This window comes from Helicoverpa armigera, chromosome 14 (assembly GCF_030705265.1).
Source record: "Helicoverpa armigera isolate CAAS_96S chromosome 14, ASM3070526v1, whole genome shotgun sequence".
Classification (NCBI taxonomy): Eukaryota; Metazoa; Arthropoda; class Insecta; order Lepidoptera; family Noctuidae; genus Helicoverpa; species Helicoverpa armigera.
In genome coordinates, this window is record NC_087133.1 from 9217013 (window position 1) to 9232613 (window position 15601).

General features: G+C 34.0%; 1 protein-coding gene across 3 annotated transcripts in view; it reads right to left on the reverse strand.

The window, feature by feature from the left end:
- The window catches only part of LOC110373325 (uncharacterized), a 52188-nt gene that overhangs the window by 14550 nt on the left and 22037 nt on the right, over window positions 1–15601 (reverse strand). Inside the window, exon 1 of one of the 3 annotated variants that reach the window (XM_049837153.2) lies at window positions 4125–4249. The exons of the other annotated variants lie outside the window; for them this stretch is intronic. The gene's annotated coding sequence lies outside the window, so the exon portion shown is untranslated. Of the gene's footprint in view, window positions 1–4124; window positions 4250–15601 lie in introns of those variants that run through there. 3 annotated transcript variants of the gene reach the window in all.

A 15601-nucleotide genomic window follows, 5' to 3' on the forward strand; every position in this document is an offset into this window, starting at 1 on the left:
CAGACTATCTATTATTTGAAGGCTGTAAAGTAATACTTAAGTGGGTCAGTACTATATGAGGTTTGTTTTATTTTTATGAGCCTAATTTGCGCCAGATAACATATTTACAAGGTGACTGGAAAGTTTTCCAATTCGCGATTAATTGTTTATACTTGCACATTTCAACATTTAGCTACGAGTAAAAAAAATACCTACAAAACAAAAGTAACTATCAAATAAACTGGCATAATTTCAGCTCACTTTTTCTTCAAAGAACTCTAAACTTTATACACGTGTAAGAAATCACGGCCAGCGCTATCATTTCCATCCTATTTCCGAAAAACAAAGGTTTACAATGAGAAATTCACATCAAATTGACGCGCACCACAAATTACCAGCCAGTTATATCAAAGTCACTGAGGAAAGAAAGATGATGGAGATGCCATAAGGCAGGTCGGTCAGGCGTCTTCTTGTAGGTCAAATAACGTACAATAGGCTTGACCCAAACAAGATGTCCAGGACAGAGCGAAGTGGAAAAAGAAGATACGGAAAGCGGATCCCGTCACAAGACGGAATAAACGCTAAGATGAAGAAGAAGAGGCTTGACCAAAACAATCAGTTACTAGGAACAAACGAAGTGTATGGGTTCCTTAAGACACCTTTCAAAGACTGCACTCGATTAATTGGTGATTTGGTTAAATAAAAAGGCGTTTGAAGGCGAAGTCAGTAGTAACGTTCGTCGTCCCTCGCATTTTGGCAACGCTACTTTTTTAGGATATTGTCCGCCATGACATCTCTGCGTCTCATTTTGTTCTCTATAACCAAAACAAAGGAGTATGACATCGCCCTTGAACTAGAATTCTACTTCTCAACATATTACTAAGACAGAATACTGAGAAACTCTCAAACATTGTGGATTGTGGGTGTAACGCAATATTGCTGTTATCTATACTGTATCTGTTGTTTCGACAGATAGTTATCGGTAAAATAATATCTTACAAGTTTGGGTTTGCCTACATGAATGTATTTTAATGCTTTTCGTTTTGGTCATAAGTTTATGGTATGATCTTTATGTGGTGGATTGAGGGCCGTTTAAAAAGGGAGGCCACAGTATGATGATAGATGGTAGGTATGGCATTTACGTATTTATTTCAGCTTCGAAAAGTAGTTTTGTAGTTGGGGGAAAAATGTATATGGATATGGGAATGGTTAAAGAAGAAGATCACTATCAAGTCAATGCTCAATAGACTGTCAGAAAGATGACTGGAAATTTGCTATTTTATGTGAAATTGTGAGATAAGCAAAAAAGCGTCTTCCTTTCGTGGAGAAGGAAGTCGGTACCTCAGGACGCAAATGGAACCGCGTGGATAGAAGTAAACTGCTATAATTATGATAAATGAAAAACAATCAGAGATGTTTGTATGGAAAAACGAAGCCAATTTATTACAGTTTTATTGTAATGATTGGCTGAGTAAAATGTGCTATACTGTAGTATGATATTGTCAGATAGTTATGGTTGAGACTCGAACGAATTAATTAAAAATACAAAACCTATACGTTCTTACTTTACATTTCTTCACTTACGTTATAAATGCGATAGTAAATTTTGTTTTGTGTTGCGCAATTATGAACTGATTGATATTAATTTCGGCCTAGTGATACCTACTTACATAGTTACCTTGGGATAGTCATCCGCGGGAGGAAATTAGTACGTATATAAAATAACATATGTATGTACCTAATTGTACATAGTTTTCAAAAACGTTATTTATTCAAGGATTTCAGATTCCAGCATCTTTTACCTTGTAACATACAGCGTGAAGGTTGTGTAGCGAGATAAATATAACTGACAGTGCAATTTTGAACCTTATGTCAATGGAGTAAAGATCATGGTGTTTCTATTAATTCAGAAATGCTGATATCATGAGATAGTGTCGAAAAATGAATGATTGTTTTTTATATGATGTAAGCAATGTATTGAAAATCACATGCTCTCTGATGGTATTGAATTCACATGATCTTCATATACTTATAGAGTTAGTTAGTTTTATTTATTAAATAATATGTTTTTTATTTCGCATAAGACCTATTTATTTCCAAGGTTACCTAGGTTACCTAAGTATAATAAAAAATGTTGTGTTATTATTTTTGAAAAGGTTGTTAATTAGTGCTAGATTTTAGTCTTAGTAGGCAACAAATATTTACAACATCTCTTAATTGAAGGTTTTGTATAAAAAAACAATAGTTTGTTAATTAATTGTACCTATCTAGGCTAATAAGAAACACAGTTGTTTTCATTTCAAGCGAACCAAAGAAGATTTATTTGTTTGACAACCAACCTTGACTATATGGGTGTAGGGTTGCCCCGGTAACTAGGTTGATGAGGTCAGATAAGCAGTCACTCCAAGTAAAATTCTGATAGGTACTGAGCTGCGTCTGGTTAGACTGGCAGCTGACACCAACCAAGTTGGGAAAAGGCTCAGCAGATGTTGATATGATCATAAGAAGATAGAACACTGATGAACACAAATCTATTTATAATTATGTCTATCTATATAAGTATATGTATAATGTAATCAGTACTAGAATTATCAATTAAGCTAATGTCATTGTAACATAGCCTCGGTATATATTAAATTAGGTAATGCATTTCCAATAACAACTCCGATTAGTGATAATGTTTGTGTGATAACGTGCTATTATTGTTTTTTTTTTGTTTTGGGTTTATTTTAGTTAACATATTATGCCATTATAATGCCAATATATTATGAGCCCTCTTTGGCGGGTAGTTAGAAGCTAACAAGTCTGACAACCAGTCTTACTTAGGGGTGGGTTGCCCGGATAACCGGGTTGAGGAGGTCGGATAAAACACTGTCTTGTAAAACACTGGTGTTCAGCTGCATCCGGTTAGACTGAAAGCTGACCCCAACATAGTTCGGAAAAAGGCTCGGCAGATGATGAAAGTAACGTAATAAAACTGACCAAAAATTGTTTATATATTTACTTCGTTAAGTAGAAAGCATTCCTAAATACGCTTAATAATCCAACTGAATTAAGTTATTATAAAATTTCCCTAAATAGAAATCTTGTAATTCTAATCTAAGATCTTTGAAAACACGTACATTTTCTATTTAGATGTAAGAATAAGTGGCTTGTAAGCCTACGTAGTCAGTTTGCGTAAAATCTGATATATTCACTATTATGGGCGAGGGAACCACTGCGTTTGTTAATGAGTGCATGACTGACTATTTTAAGTAAACCGGAATATATGTTCGGTTTAAGAAGAGTGGAGAAGAAAGTGTCTTGTATTCATGGATGGTATTTTATGGTCATGAACCACAATTACTTTAGTGATTTCTCATCACCCCATTAAATGTCAATAAAAATGGTGTCTTGTTTCAGCCGTTTGCAATCGCAAGAAAACACTAACTACAGTTGGCCTTACTACAAAAACTTAATCGTCTGTTTTACACTTGTCTAAAAGTGACTGCAAAATGAACCATATGTCAACGTCATAATCTGACATTTTTTTAGACAAGTCTTAAACTGACGTTTAAAAGTTTTTGTGGTAAGACTGAGAATATTTAAGATTACAGTAAAAATTAAAAGTAATAAACTGAAAATTCACGCTTTAAATTGACTATTTAATGAACATAGTAGTCAGGATCTTCATGTGCTATATGATATTACATATTTTACCCGATGTGAAAATATGATAGTGGTTGGACACAATTAACCGACTTAAAAAGAAAGGGTCTTTTTAAGTTACGCGAAAGAAATTCACCGTAATGGTGTTTAAAATATCATTCTGTCACTTATGTTTACAATGATGTTCACACATCTGTTATTAAGGCCGCTTTACAAAACAAACATTTTCATACATACATACATAACAATTTGCATAATCATATGGCACTAAAATAATTGCACATTATGCAAAAAAATTAACACAAAACCACATTCTTTTTACGTAACACACACTCTTTGTTTTAACACGTTTTCAACCGTAATACTTTCACTGTTTTAAAACTACGATTTTACAAGAAAACTCGTGAAAATGCGACCAAAATTCAACACATTTCGAAGGAATTGCTTTAAAATTATTTTGTTTTGAAATAAAAATATTGTATATTGTAAGTGTTAACCGAACACTTTTCACGCAAGTAGAAAGAGTACTGAGTGAGTTGATCTAAATTATTCACTATCAATTGTTTTATATCAGAAGGCTGTGTTCAGACGCGCGACACTTGAGCCATAAGATAACATACTTGTCGACACGCGACTTACAAGTGCGTATATCTTGTAGATAAGGGTTTCCTTTAACTGATTATTGATTGACATTCTAACTGCTTTGCAAAGGAATCCTTTTTCTTTTTTCTTTAATCTTCAGGCGGTAGAAGTAAAGAAGAATAGGAAAATGTTTATCTAAGAAGAAATCTGTTTGATTGTACCTGAAAGACTCCGAAACTACTGAACCGATTTGTAAAATATTTCACTATTGGAAAGGTACACTCTTCCCGAATAATACAAGCTATATTTTATCCCGGTAGGTACAGGAAGTATTTACCACGAGAAGAGGTGAAACCGCGTGAAAACGGCTAGTACTACATATGTATTTTTGGTAGTAATTGCTTAGGAAAAGCCGGAACCTAAATTAATTGACAAAACAATTAAGATTATTTATTATTGTATTGCACGTGATTTGAACATAAACAAGATAAGTCTAAATAACAATTTAAAAAATCATTACAAGTGTTTGTGATGCGGAAAACATTAACACCGTGTGTGAGGTTTTTGTTTCTTACGTTACTTACTAATGAATGAATAGTATCATTAAAGAAGAGGTTACATGTAATGGTTTGTTAAGCTTTGTTTCTTTTATTTCTAAATGTGTGTGTAACTAAGGAAATAAGCCTGCCATTTTGTTACTTTAACAAAATACTAAGGTATTGTTTTAACTAATGGTTTGATATTATAGAGTTTGGATTTAAAGACCCGGTCGCAAGTGCTGCAGAATAACTGACCCGCACTATTGAGAGTATAGTTGTATGAAGGCTTAGGTCTCTCTTTTCGTAACTGGCGCTTTTCGTCTAAAGCCTCGAGTCTTTTTTCTCAAACTCGGTTTCGCCAGTCACATCAGGGCTCATGCTAGGAGGTGAACTTGCCATAGGTCGCCGTTATCGAAAACGATAAGGAGGACTATATATATATATATATGATATTATAGAACAAAAAATCGTTCATAAGTGCTTGTAAAGGCCTAAATGAAATAAATGATTTGACTTCGACTTTGAAAAATAGTAGGTAATAGAGCTGTTGAAAAATGTTTTTTGGTCGATTTACCGTGTTTTATGTATGGTAATTACTTGTAAATTTTTATAAACAAAATAATAATGTTTCAATATTATGAAAACAATAAAAATGGTCGTAAAGTATGAACAAGACTTTAGCTACTGTAATGCGACATAGATCAATCTGTGCGCAAGAGTCGACACGCTTCGTGCGCGTTACAAAATGATTACTTAATTAACAATATGTAAACACTAAACGCCCGCGGTTTCACTTGCATTCTTAAAGGAAGTATATGGTTAGGCATCGTCAAATAAAAATATTGTCTCTTCTGGTTTAAGGACAATTTAAGCGTGGTATTGGATGGCGAATAATAATAATGGCGTCCACGGCCGATTTCGGCCACGGCGGCTGTCCTCGTGTAAGGAGATCAGCCAACTGCGCAGGACACATACCTAGTGCACAAGCGTTTGCGCAGACACAGGTGCACTCACTATTCCTTCACTCTTATATCCTGATGAGACGGCAATCCGACACGACCGGATATAGGAAGTAGGTATATGGTTAGGCATCGTCAGGTAAAAAATATTGTGTGTGGAACTTGTGTTAGGCTTATCTGTACGTAAGTATAGTCAAACAGGGGTCTGGATTTGTTAAGTTACGTGTTAGTAGATAAAATCTCCCATGGCAGGAGCAGTTATGTGAGGTACCAAATCTCATATTATCTTGTAGGTATCTCTTTCAATTTCAATCTTATATTATCGTGTAAGATAGTGATACGTTTAATCTCATTAGCCTAACTATATAATACCTATATACACATTTTAAGAAATTAGTAGCTAATCTATTTGGTTAAAAGGTACAAACAAATATAGAGATTTAATAGCCAAAATCATTAAATATCAATTTCTTAATCGATAAATAAACTTAATTATGATTAAAATAATTATCATTAAGTGAAATGCAACATGCAATGAAACCGGGGCTGCGGGTTGTTCGAAAGAGTTACCGCGACCCTGGTACATAAAAGACCTACGACGGAACACGACGGTTTTTAGTCAGTAAGAGTCTGACACTCCCTCACCGCTACTAACCCACAGCGGGAAGGGTCATTTGATGATTGTTGACGTCGTTAAAAAAAAATGCAACATGATAGGTTATGTATTTGTGTTTTTCCTACTATCTAATTACCAAAAAGGTGTGCCAAGGAGTTTACACTATCTGATATAAGATAAATGCATAGCTCACGTATTTACAACATCCGTTTATATTATTAGATTAGGTATGACTACTGTTCGATGCATTGATAAGACTTATGTTTGGTAAAAAAATAGTTACGTAACTATCTTAAAATAAAGGTAGGAAAAATTCAATAGTTTTTCTACAAATTTTCCAAAAAGGAGGAGGTTCTCAATTAGGCTGTTTTTATTTTCTGTATAGGTACTTGTTTGATTGAATTCAGTCTTTGAGTAAATTATTTTCCGAGAGCATTTAAAAATAACTCCTGGTTACTACAATCAATTACAATAAAGTAAAGGATATTGGTATTGGTATATTTATTTCGTTCATTCAACTATATCAACCAAACAAGTCTTCTTACTGATACGAATAACTTGCGTACTATAATAACCGATTTGAAAAACATTATCTTCATATAAATTATGTAAAATTTAAATCTCTAATCGAAAAACAACAGATAGATCGCTTATTGCAATCCGCAGTAAGTCAACAGTCCAGTCTACTAGCCCTAGAATATTCTAGAAACTCTATAATCCTACTGTCAGAGAAATTATCCAGTGGTTATACTGCGAGTGACAAATGGGGTGGCTTTCAACATGGGAGCATAATCTTGACTGATATAGGCCTGTAAATACACTGGTCTAGTAACCTGAATTACTATACTAACTTTGGTGTTATATTTTGACTGAAAAATGGCTAAATCCTTTTTGAGTATTATATTGAGTACCTAGGTCAAAACATAGGTTACCTTTTATGGCGCTAGGAATTAACCAGATCTGATCTGTAAAATCAAAGTGTTTTTAAGGCTTAATCTTATCTATAACACAATAATTAATCTTGGCACAAAGTTCACACCATAATCCGGTTCAATGTACTATTTATGTTTAATGGGTATCTAATTGCAATTAGCAGTAACAAATCAAGAGGTAGGTCTTTGAACTCTTAAACTGAAAGGAATTCGTCTCAAGATGGACCTACATATTATATTAGTCACAGCAGCAGAAATATAATAGTCCTGTTTATACAACTAAAAAGTTGTTAAAATCGAATGAATCGAAAAAGTATCGTTTTCATTGATTTTCGAAAACGATATCGATATTGTCCGTTCTACTTTCTCCGGTATAAAAATGTTATGCATGACTGCAACGCAATTGTGTTTTTGTAAAATGTAATCGTTAATTGCTTTAAGGTTTCAGTAAATAAGCATTCGTTTATATTTTAAAATTTTTGGGCGACTTCTAAAAAAGGCTTTCAATTCTTCGTCATTTTTTTACATAAGGACTGTATAAAATTACTTCCAAGTACATACATATATGTTCTTTTCAATATTCGCTAGTCATCTTGGGTTGTAAGGTGGCAAAACAATATCGGTCCACTGCCAACCTCACTTGCCTGTGATCTGATCATGTTGCTGAAAACAGCCGAGGCTCTGGCGACCGACTGGTGTCGGTATAACCACCACACAATTTGAGGCCTTGTTCAGTACACTGTTTTTGTAGGTCGACGACGATTTTAGTCTTCAAATCCAAGAGTAAAACCAAGAGGACCCAAGTAATTTTGTTCTTACCAATACCAATACTCAACGTAACAAAACACCAATACCACACAGGAAATTTTCCCATCTTCATTTTCCACATGATGTGCAAATTACATAGGTATTGCGGTTATATAAATACAATGGGAGAGAACCGAAATGTTCGAGATAATTGATATGTCAGCTGCAGTGGATGCATCGCGCTCACCACGGACTGCGCCTTTACAATGGTCGACAGTGTACGAGTAATATGAGTTACACGTGAGGACAAATTAATTGTGCAAGTTATTGCGGAGCGGTTTTGTTTTGTTTTTTTTTTTGTGCTGTTACATTTTTGTTTTTTATAAGAGGGTTATACTGAGGAAGTAATTTGTTACTTTTTATTAAAAAGACATGGTTTATGTTTTTAATTGTTTACTATGAAGTACTTATGTTTTTTTGACAAATAAGTTTATTTAAAACAAAAACATTAACAGAGTTATTTGCATATTTTATTTAAGACTGACTTTTTATTCATATGGAATTCTTTGTTTTTTTGTCCAGTAAGTAAGTACGGTACGGTAAGTACGTAAAATAACTCACGGTACGAATTTTTTTTCTCTCTTACACTTAAAACATCTCTTCTCACAAATACCTCTTTTATTTACCATCCACATTAAATATCATATCACGTCTGAGAAATTTAAGCGTCTCGCTTAATTTAAATTCCAGTACACATTATAAGAGATGGCTTATTAACGTTCCGATGCCGAGTGAATTACAGCTAATGAGATAATCGATATAATTATAACGCATCTTTAATTCGGTTGGATTTGTTCAGACATATGAACATGATTAAGTGTTAGTCGGCCATCGATTGTAATCGATTTAGTTAATCGGAATGTGGTTGGTAAACTTACACTTAGGATTAAATAGTTTTTTTTTTATAATTTTACTTCCCCTTTTTAAACTTAATGTGAAGTAGTTCAAGTGCAGTAAATACAAATCATGATTCAAAACCTGTAGGAAAATAAACTCTTTTGCAAAAAAAACGGGCACCTATGCGAAATCTTAGTTTTAAGGACTTTACGTGTATTTCAACGGGTTTTAATGATTGTAGTATGTTTCTCGCATCAAAAGAGTTAGCCGAGAATGAGTAAGAGTGTATTCTAAATTTGAATTTTGTACAATTGCTAAGAAATTGGTTAAACCTTGTTTTGGACTAATTGCTGGCAGAAAGTTCGTCGGTGTTTTGAAAAGTTTTTGAAGTGATTTTCAGGAAAATGATAATGCAGTTTTAATTAATGATTAATGTACTTTTTTGTTAGATCAAAACATTTTTGAAAAACTATGCGTATTTGATAAAATTTTCACCTGCTCTAAATGGGCTATACTGATGATTGATGGCAATGTTAAGAGTTTCGGTATTTTAGTATAAAGCGTTCTATTGTTTAGATATTGTACCCACGTGTTTTAAAATATCGCTTTTTCATAAATAAACACTATTTAGAAGAGTATCACCTTTGGCTGCGACAAAACAAAATAAAAGTAAGCAGTGCCGATCACAACCCGTCTCCTATCGGACTTTGACATTTAAAAAATACCAAATTTTGTGATAAATGTTAAAATTAACCACATGAAAAATTATGAGGTGGGTTAAAGCTATCTAAAAAGTCAAATTATTGCCTCATTGAAGCTCTCGATAACTCCATAGGTATCGGGTTACTAAACAACGATTTAGCTGAAAGGGAGTCAAGAATTCAAAATTGTTGGCCAAACGTATGTTTCTTAAGAAATGAGCAGCTAGCCAATAATTGTTATGATTTAAGCAGGAAAGTGCTGCAGATGCCAGAAAATCTCGGTGTAGGCAAGTTTATTTAATAAAATATCCGTGTGATGAAAACACGCTATTTGAGCGCTCAGACTCAAAGATCTTCAGAGGTCTACGGATTTTCCCAAGAGACGAGGTTGTTTAAAAATCAGTGATTACGAGACCTTAAGACCTCGTGCTGACAGTCTATGCGCTATTTTCTGTATTTTGTAGAATTTCAAGACTTTTAAAAATGTCAAAGTCCTATAGGAGACGAGTTGTGATGGGCACTGCTTACTTTAAATTGGTTTTATCGCAGCCAAAGGTACTGATACTCTTCTAAATAGTGTTTATTTATGAAAAAGCGATTTTTTTAAAACACGTGGGTACAATATCTAAACAGTAGAAACGCTTTACACTAAAACACTGAAACTCTTAACATTGCCATCAATCATCAGTATAGCCCATTTAGAGCAGGTGAAAATTTTATCAAATACGCATAGTTTTTCAAAAATGTTTTGATCTAACAAAAAAGTACATTAATCATGAATTAAAACAGCATTATCATTTTCCTGAAAATCACTTCAAAAACTTTTCAAAACACCGACGAACTTTCTGCCAGCAATTGGTCCAAAACAAGGTTTAACCAATTTCTTAGCAATTGTACAAAATTTAAATTTAGAATACACTCTCACGCATGCTCGGCTAACTCTTTTGATGCTAGAAACATACTACAATCATTAAAACCCGTTGAAATACACGTAAAGTCCTTAAAACTAAGATTTCGCATAGGTGCCCGTTTTTTTTGCAAAAGAGTGTAGAACGGTCACCTATTGTAAACTACGCAGGTGTACTAAGAAATTTTTTTTGCTAAACAATTATATTACACAGTATTGCAAGTCCGCCTGCCTTACAGCGTTCAGTACCTACAAAGAGTAAACAAATGTATTGATCTAAACAATTCTAACTCTAATTTAAACATAGCCTGTTAGTGATAATTAATTGTGCGGTCAACCACATATCAATGGCAACAAAGCCACTATAGATTTGTTATTAGTTTATTAATAACTGACTGTTTCCACGTCCTGTGAGAACTTCTTCCCTCAACCGGTTAAAAGTTGCGTAGGTATGTCCTGTCTAAGACTCTAGCCGTTGTACCACAAAAACTTTTAAACGTCTGTTGAACACTTGTCCAAAAATATGTCAGATTATGACGTTGAAATAAGGTCCATTTTGCAGCCACACTTTTTTTAGGCAATTGTTCAACGAATGCTTAATTTTTGTATATGTTTAAACGGTGTAAAAAACGGCACCACCCGTAAAAAAAACGAGCGTTGTCGCGTAAAGAAACCGAACGGAGAATCCCCTAGTGTGAATGTCAAATTTTAATACACTGTCATACAATATTAGTACAATGTCTACAAATAAGGTTCTTACATAATATAGAAAAAAAGGTTAAGTAAATAAACCTCTACAGGTCCCCAACATAATTAGCAACATCACTTACCAAGCTATCTAAGCAAGCTTGCATAGCTAACACGGGTACATCGAAGTCAGTTAACCGTACTTAATTAAGTTAATCGATAATCGTTAATGTACTCGATGCATGTTAGCATTACACTAATGTAAGTCACTAACTTGATGTAACTTAGCGTAATGAAGTTGTGTGACTTAGTTTGAAGGGGTTTTGTATGTTCGTGGGTAGGTGACCGTTGTAATTAAAAGTAAGCATATACCATATTATTTTTTGAAGCCTTTTGAGTTTTAGACGATTTGTGGCTCTATTTTGCTTCTATCTTATCTTGATGTATAGTAATAGTTTTCAGACCCTTGATAGACATTGTGGCTTATTTTCTTTAAGGAGATCAGCTAGCTGCGGGGGTCAGAAGAGTGCACAAGCATTTGCGCAGACACAGGTGCACTCTCTATTCATTTACTCTCATATGGGATTATGGGATGCCCGATGGGAGAGCAATATAATGTATAATCTTAGTATATGCAGCAGCCAACTCGTTGAAAAAGCCGTTCAATCAAACAGCCTGCCTATCGACTGGACAATGTCAATAATAAAATAATTGTAGCATTAAAAACGTTTAAAATAACAGCTGATTCAGAAATAAACCTACAGCAATATTTTTTCATTCACTACGCGCAACGTAAAATGTAGTTGCAAAACTTTCAACAATTTATTGTTACAAATTGTTCGTTGTAAATTGATATTTACAACGAACGTTTTGCGTGATCGCAACAACATATTTTTTATGTTATGGATTGGCAATCGTTTCCACAGACAACTTGATAGAATTTGCATATTTTGAACAAAAATAATTGGAGCGAATTTTATTGCTTACGAAATCATAATTTTGTTGTGATCTGTTTCTTTTCGGGTGTAGCTGGGAACATCGACTATGTTTATCGAATTTATTATTTAATTAAAATATTTTGTTATCCAAGTGCGTAGAAAAGTTTGCTAGAAATTTGTATGTAACCGCTGGTGAAAGATAGTATTAAATAGCTTTCAATAAAACAATACCTTTTTAGTTTCACTAGTGATTAGAATCTGGCTTCTGATCCGTAAAAGCCTACAATTATAGCCGGGACTAAAGACTTAACTTACTTTCCAAAAAATATTATTAAATTAAATCCCTCTATCTTTATCTTCAATCTTCATTTTCAAACAGCAACATTTATTTTACACAGCATTGCAGCAAAATGTAGTAAACTCATAAAATATGTAATACGACAAGCGACAGTTATGTCGTAATGGCTGATGCGAGTGCTATGGACCAGTGATCATGAGATTGAAATTACGTTGCCTCACCTTTGATGTTGGTATATCCGCGAACGTAACTGTATGTGTATGTGCACCTTTTTCTAAGGAAATAGACTTGAGAAATCCGATATATACCGTTCTATGAAAATGTGTTTTGATTGCTTCTTGAAGTGCTGCATATTTGATGTAGCATTGTGCCATTATTACTAGGTAGTTATGTTTTATCTATATTCTATTCTATTGACATAAATATGTATATGTAAAAAAACAAGTTAATTCAACAATAATTTTACAAAAAATAATCTCCATTCAAGACTGTGTACTTTTTCCTGTCCGCAGCCTCACGTTCATAACCTAAATACGTGAGAGCTAAAACACTGGATGTCCAGAGCGGTTTGTAAGCGAGTAAAACGTGTTTAGGCGTTCTAGTAATTTACTAGCTCTGGCCTAGACAGGGCTACCTGTTGGCCTAACTGGATTATGGACTAGATTTGTATGTGGGAATTTAAATGGCGGCAAATATTCCTGATTAAAGTGTCTGTAACGCTTTCACGGTATAACGTCTGCATTTCTGTTACTTTGAAGTGTTTATTCGATTAAGCTATGATAAGATCAAAGATTCTATTAAAAGTATGGAAGTAGACAATAAAAAAAACATTAAGCTTTACATTATTTTTTGCATCATCGGTCTATTAGCATACCTTACTTAATCTTGTTGTTCTAGTGCTATTAGGACTATTTTCTGATAACAGCCATCGTCATCCTCCTTTTGAAGTCATCCTACGAGTATAATTATTCCCTAGCCATATCATAAACGCGGTCTATCTATTGTTTCCTTGGTCACTCCTATCATTTCCACAATCCATCCACATTCTAGATTTAGACCTATCTAACTTATAACCACAACAGATGTTTTAAAATAATTTAAATCAGAAGTTACTTTCTCCAAAACTTTAAACAGTATCAGCCCTATATTTCTAGGTTTATTTAGTGCAAGAGTCGTAAAATTATTTAGAACAAACATAAACGAGTTAATGGTACATTATGTTCGTTTCGTCACAATGTATTAGTTAGTGGCCATACTTTGTCACTTTTAGTTCAGGTTTTACAAACGTGAGCAATACAAAGCAAATAGTTTTAAACATCTTTTTGAAAAGAGATACCATAGAACTTGTTAAAAAGAGATATATAATATACCATCTTAAAAATAATGTTCATGGAGTTTCTTGCCGGCTCTTCTCCATGAGACCAACTTTTTGGAACCTTGCAACTAGTGTGACGTTTCATAAGAGCCTGCGAAGGCCGATTTGAAATAAAAACATTTGCGCTTGACTTTGTCATATGCACAATCTACTTAGTATATACCTAGTATTGGAATACCAGTTCCACCCAGTCTAACCAAGGGGTATTGGGTTGCCTGGGTAACTGGGTTGAGGGGGTCAGATAGGGCAGTCGCTCCTTGTAAAGCACTGGTACTCACCTACATCCGATTGGACTGGAAGCCGACCCCAACATGGTTGGAAAAAAGCTCGGAGGATGATGATATAGCATTGGAATACCTAAGCATCTCGCAGACTTATTTTCTCTAATCTAAAATGTAGTACCGTTGACTGCTCAAGACGTAATAAATATGCTCGAAATGCCTAATAGCTTGACTTGGACGATAACTTCAAGTACCGATACTATTGAAGAAAGTCACTCGCCGTAACAATTCTAGATAACATTTAGCTACAGGTTTTTGTTCTTACCGAGAAATAAACAGAATCATTCAATTCGAATAGACTATGACGAATTCATGACATTTTAACCTTCCACGTTTTGTTTTACGTGACTTCTCATCGAGTTTCTTTTAAGATAGGAATCCCCGACAGTTATGTAACAGTTCAGGCTAGTATCTACATCATCATTGGCTTCTAACATGCAGTTGAAAGCCTACTGGTTTGTCCTCCGTGCTACGGGTATAATAGTATCCTTTGATAACAAAGATTGTTGGATAGTCACTCATACATTGCTGGGTATTTTGTTGCATCAATTCATCTTCACAGCAAAAAATAATTGAGGACGGTTATACGTACCTTTTTACTTTCGAAGAGGGCTGATTTTTAGCCTAATTTGAATAAAAGGTTCAGTTTTGTACTCTGATTGAATACCCGTAACATCTGACAAAGATAACAAATGACGGCCGGGATCAATTACTAAATGAGACTTCTCAGTAACCTTAGATCAACTGCTCCATGTGTCTGTTACTGAGCCATGATCTATTCCATGAATTGCACAGGTCCTAATCATCATTACCATTATCTCAACGTAATCACAAACAATAGTTTTCCAGGAAAGCATTAAATACAGTGAAAACAGCATCTATGAACAATTACAACATAATTAAAACGAGATTAATCAACAGATCCAATCAAGGATCACCAATTAATCCATTCTGTATACAATTACTTAATGTTATATCATGTTCTTGGAACGTGTGTGCCTTATTACAAAGTCAATAAGGTTGAAAATGCATCAGTAATTGCTTTCGGTTTCAGAGCATCGCGTGTGTTGTCAAACTTGTTTGATAAAAACTTGATGTTAGCGATTTTATTGTTGTCGTTTGTTTTTTGTTTTGTTTTGTTTACATAATTGTGTATAAGTTGTTTTGTTGTAACACGCCATGGATGCTTATCATAACTGCTTGTGTGAGATTTTTTATCGTTTTCAAAAACTGTTTCCGTAAAAACACAAGCTGTTTTATGAAGTTGATGTGTGCTTTAAAAAAGTGTTTCCTTTTCCTTAGTTTATAAAACAATTAAGATAAATTATCTATATATATGTGCAATTTATTTAATTTTATTGGAGAAATATTTGTATTGAATGACAGCTTTAGGCATAGCATTTGCAATTATTTTAACAACCATTACCAAGGAAATTCACTCTATATTAGCTTAAATAACGAGTTATTAGGTGAATACGGCACTATAAATCAAACTATCTCCAAAGGAAAAAAATA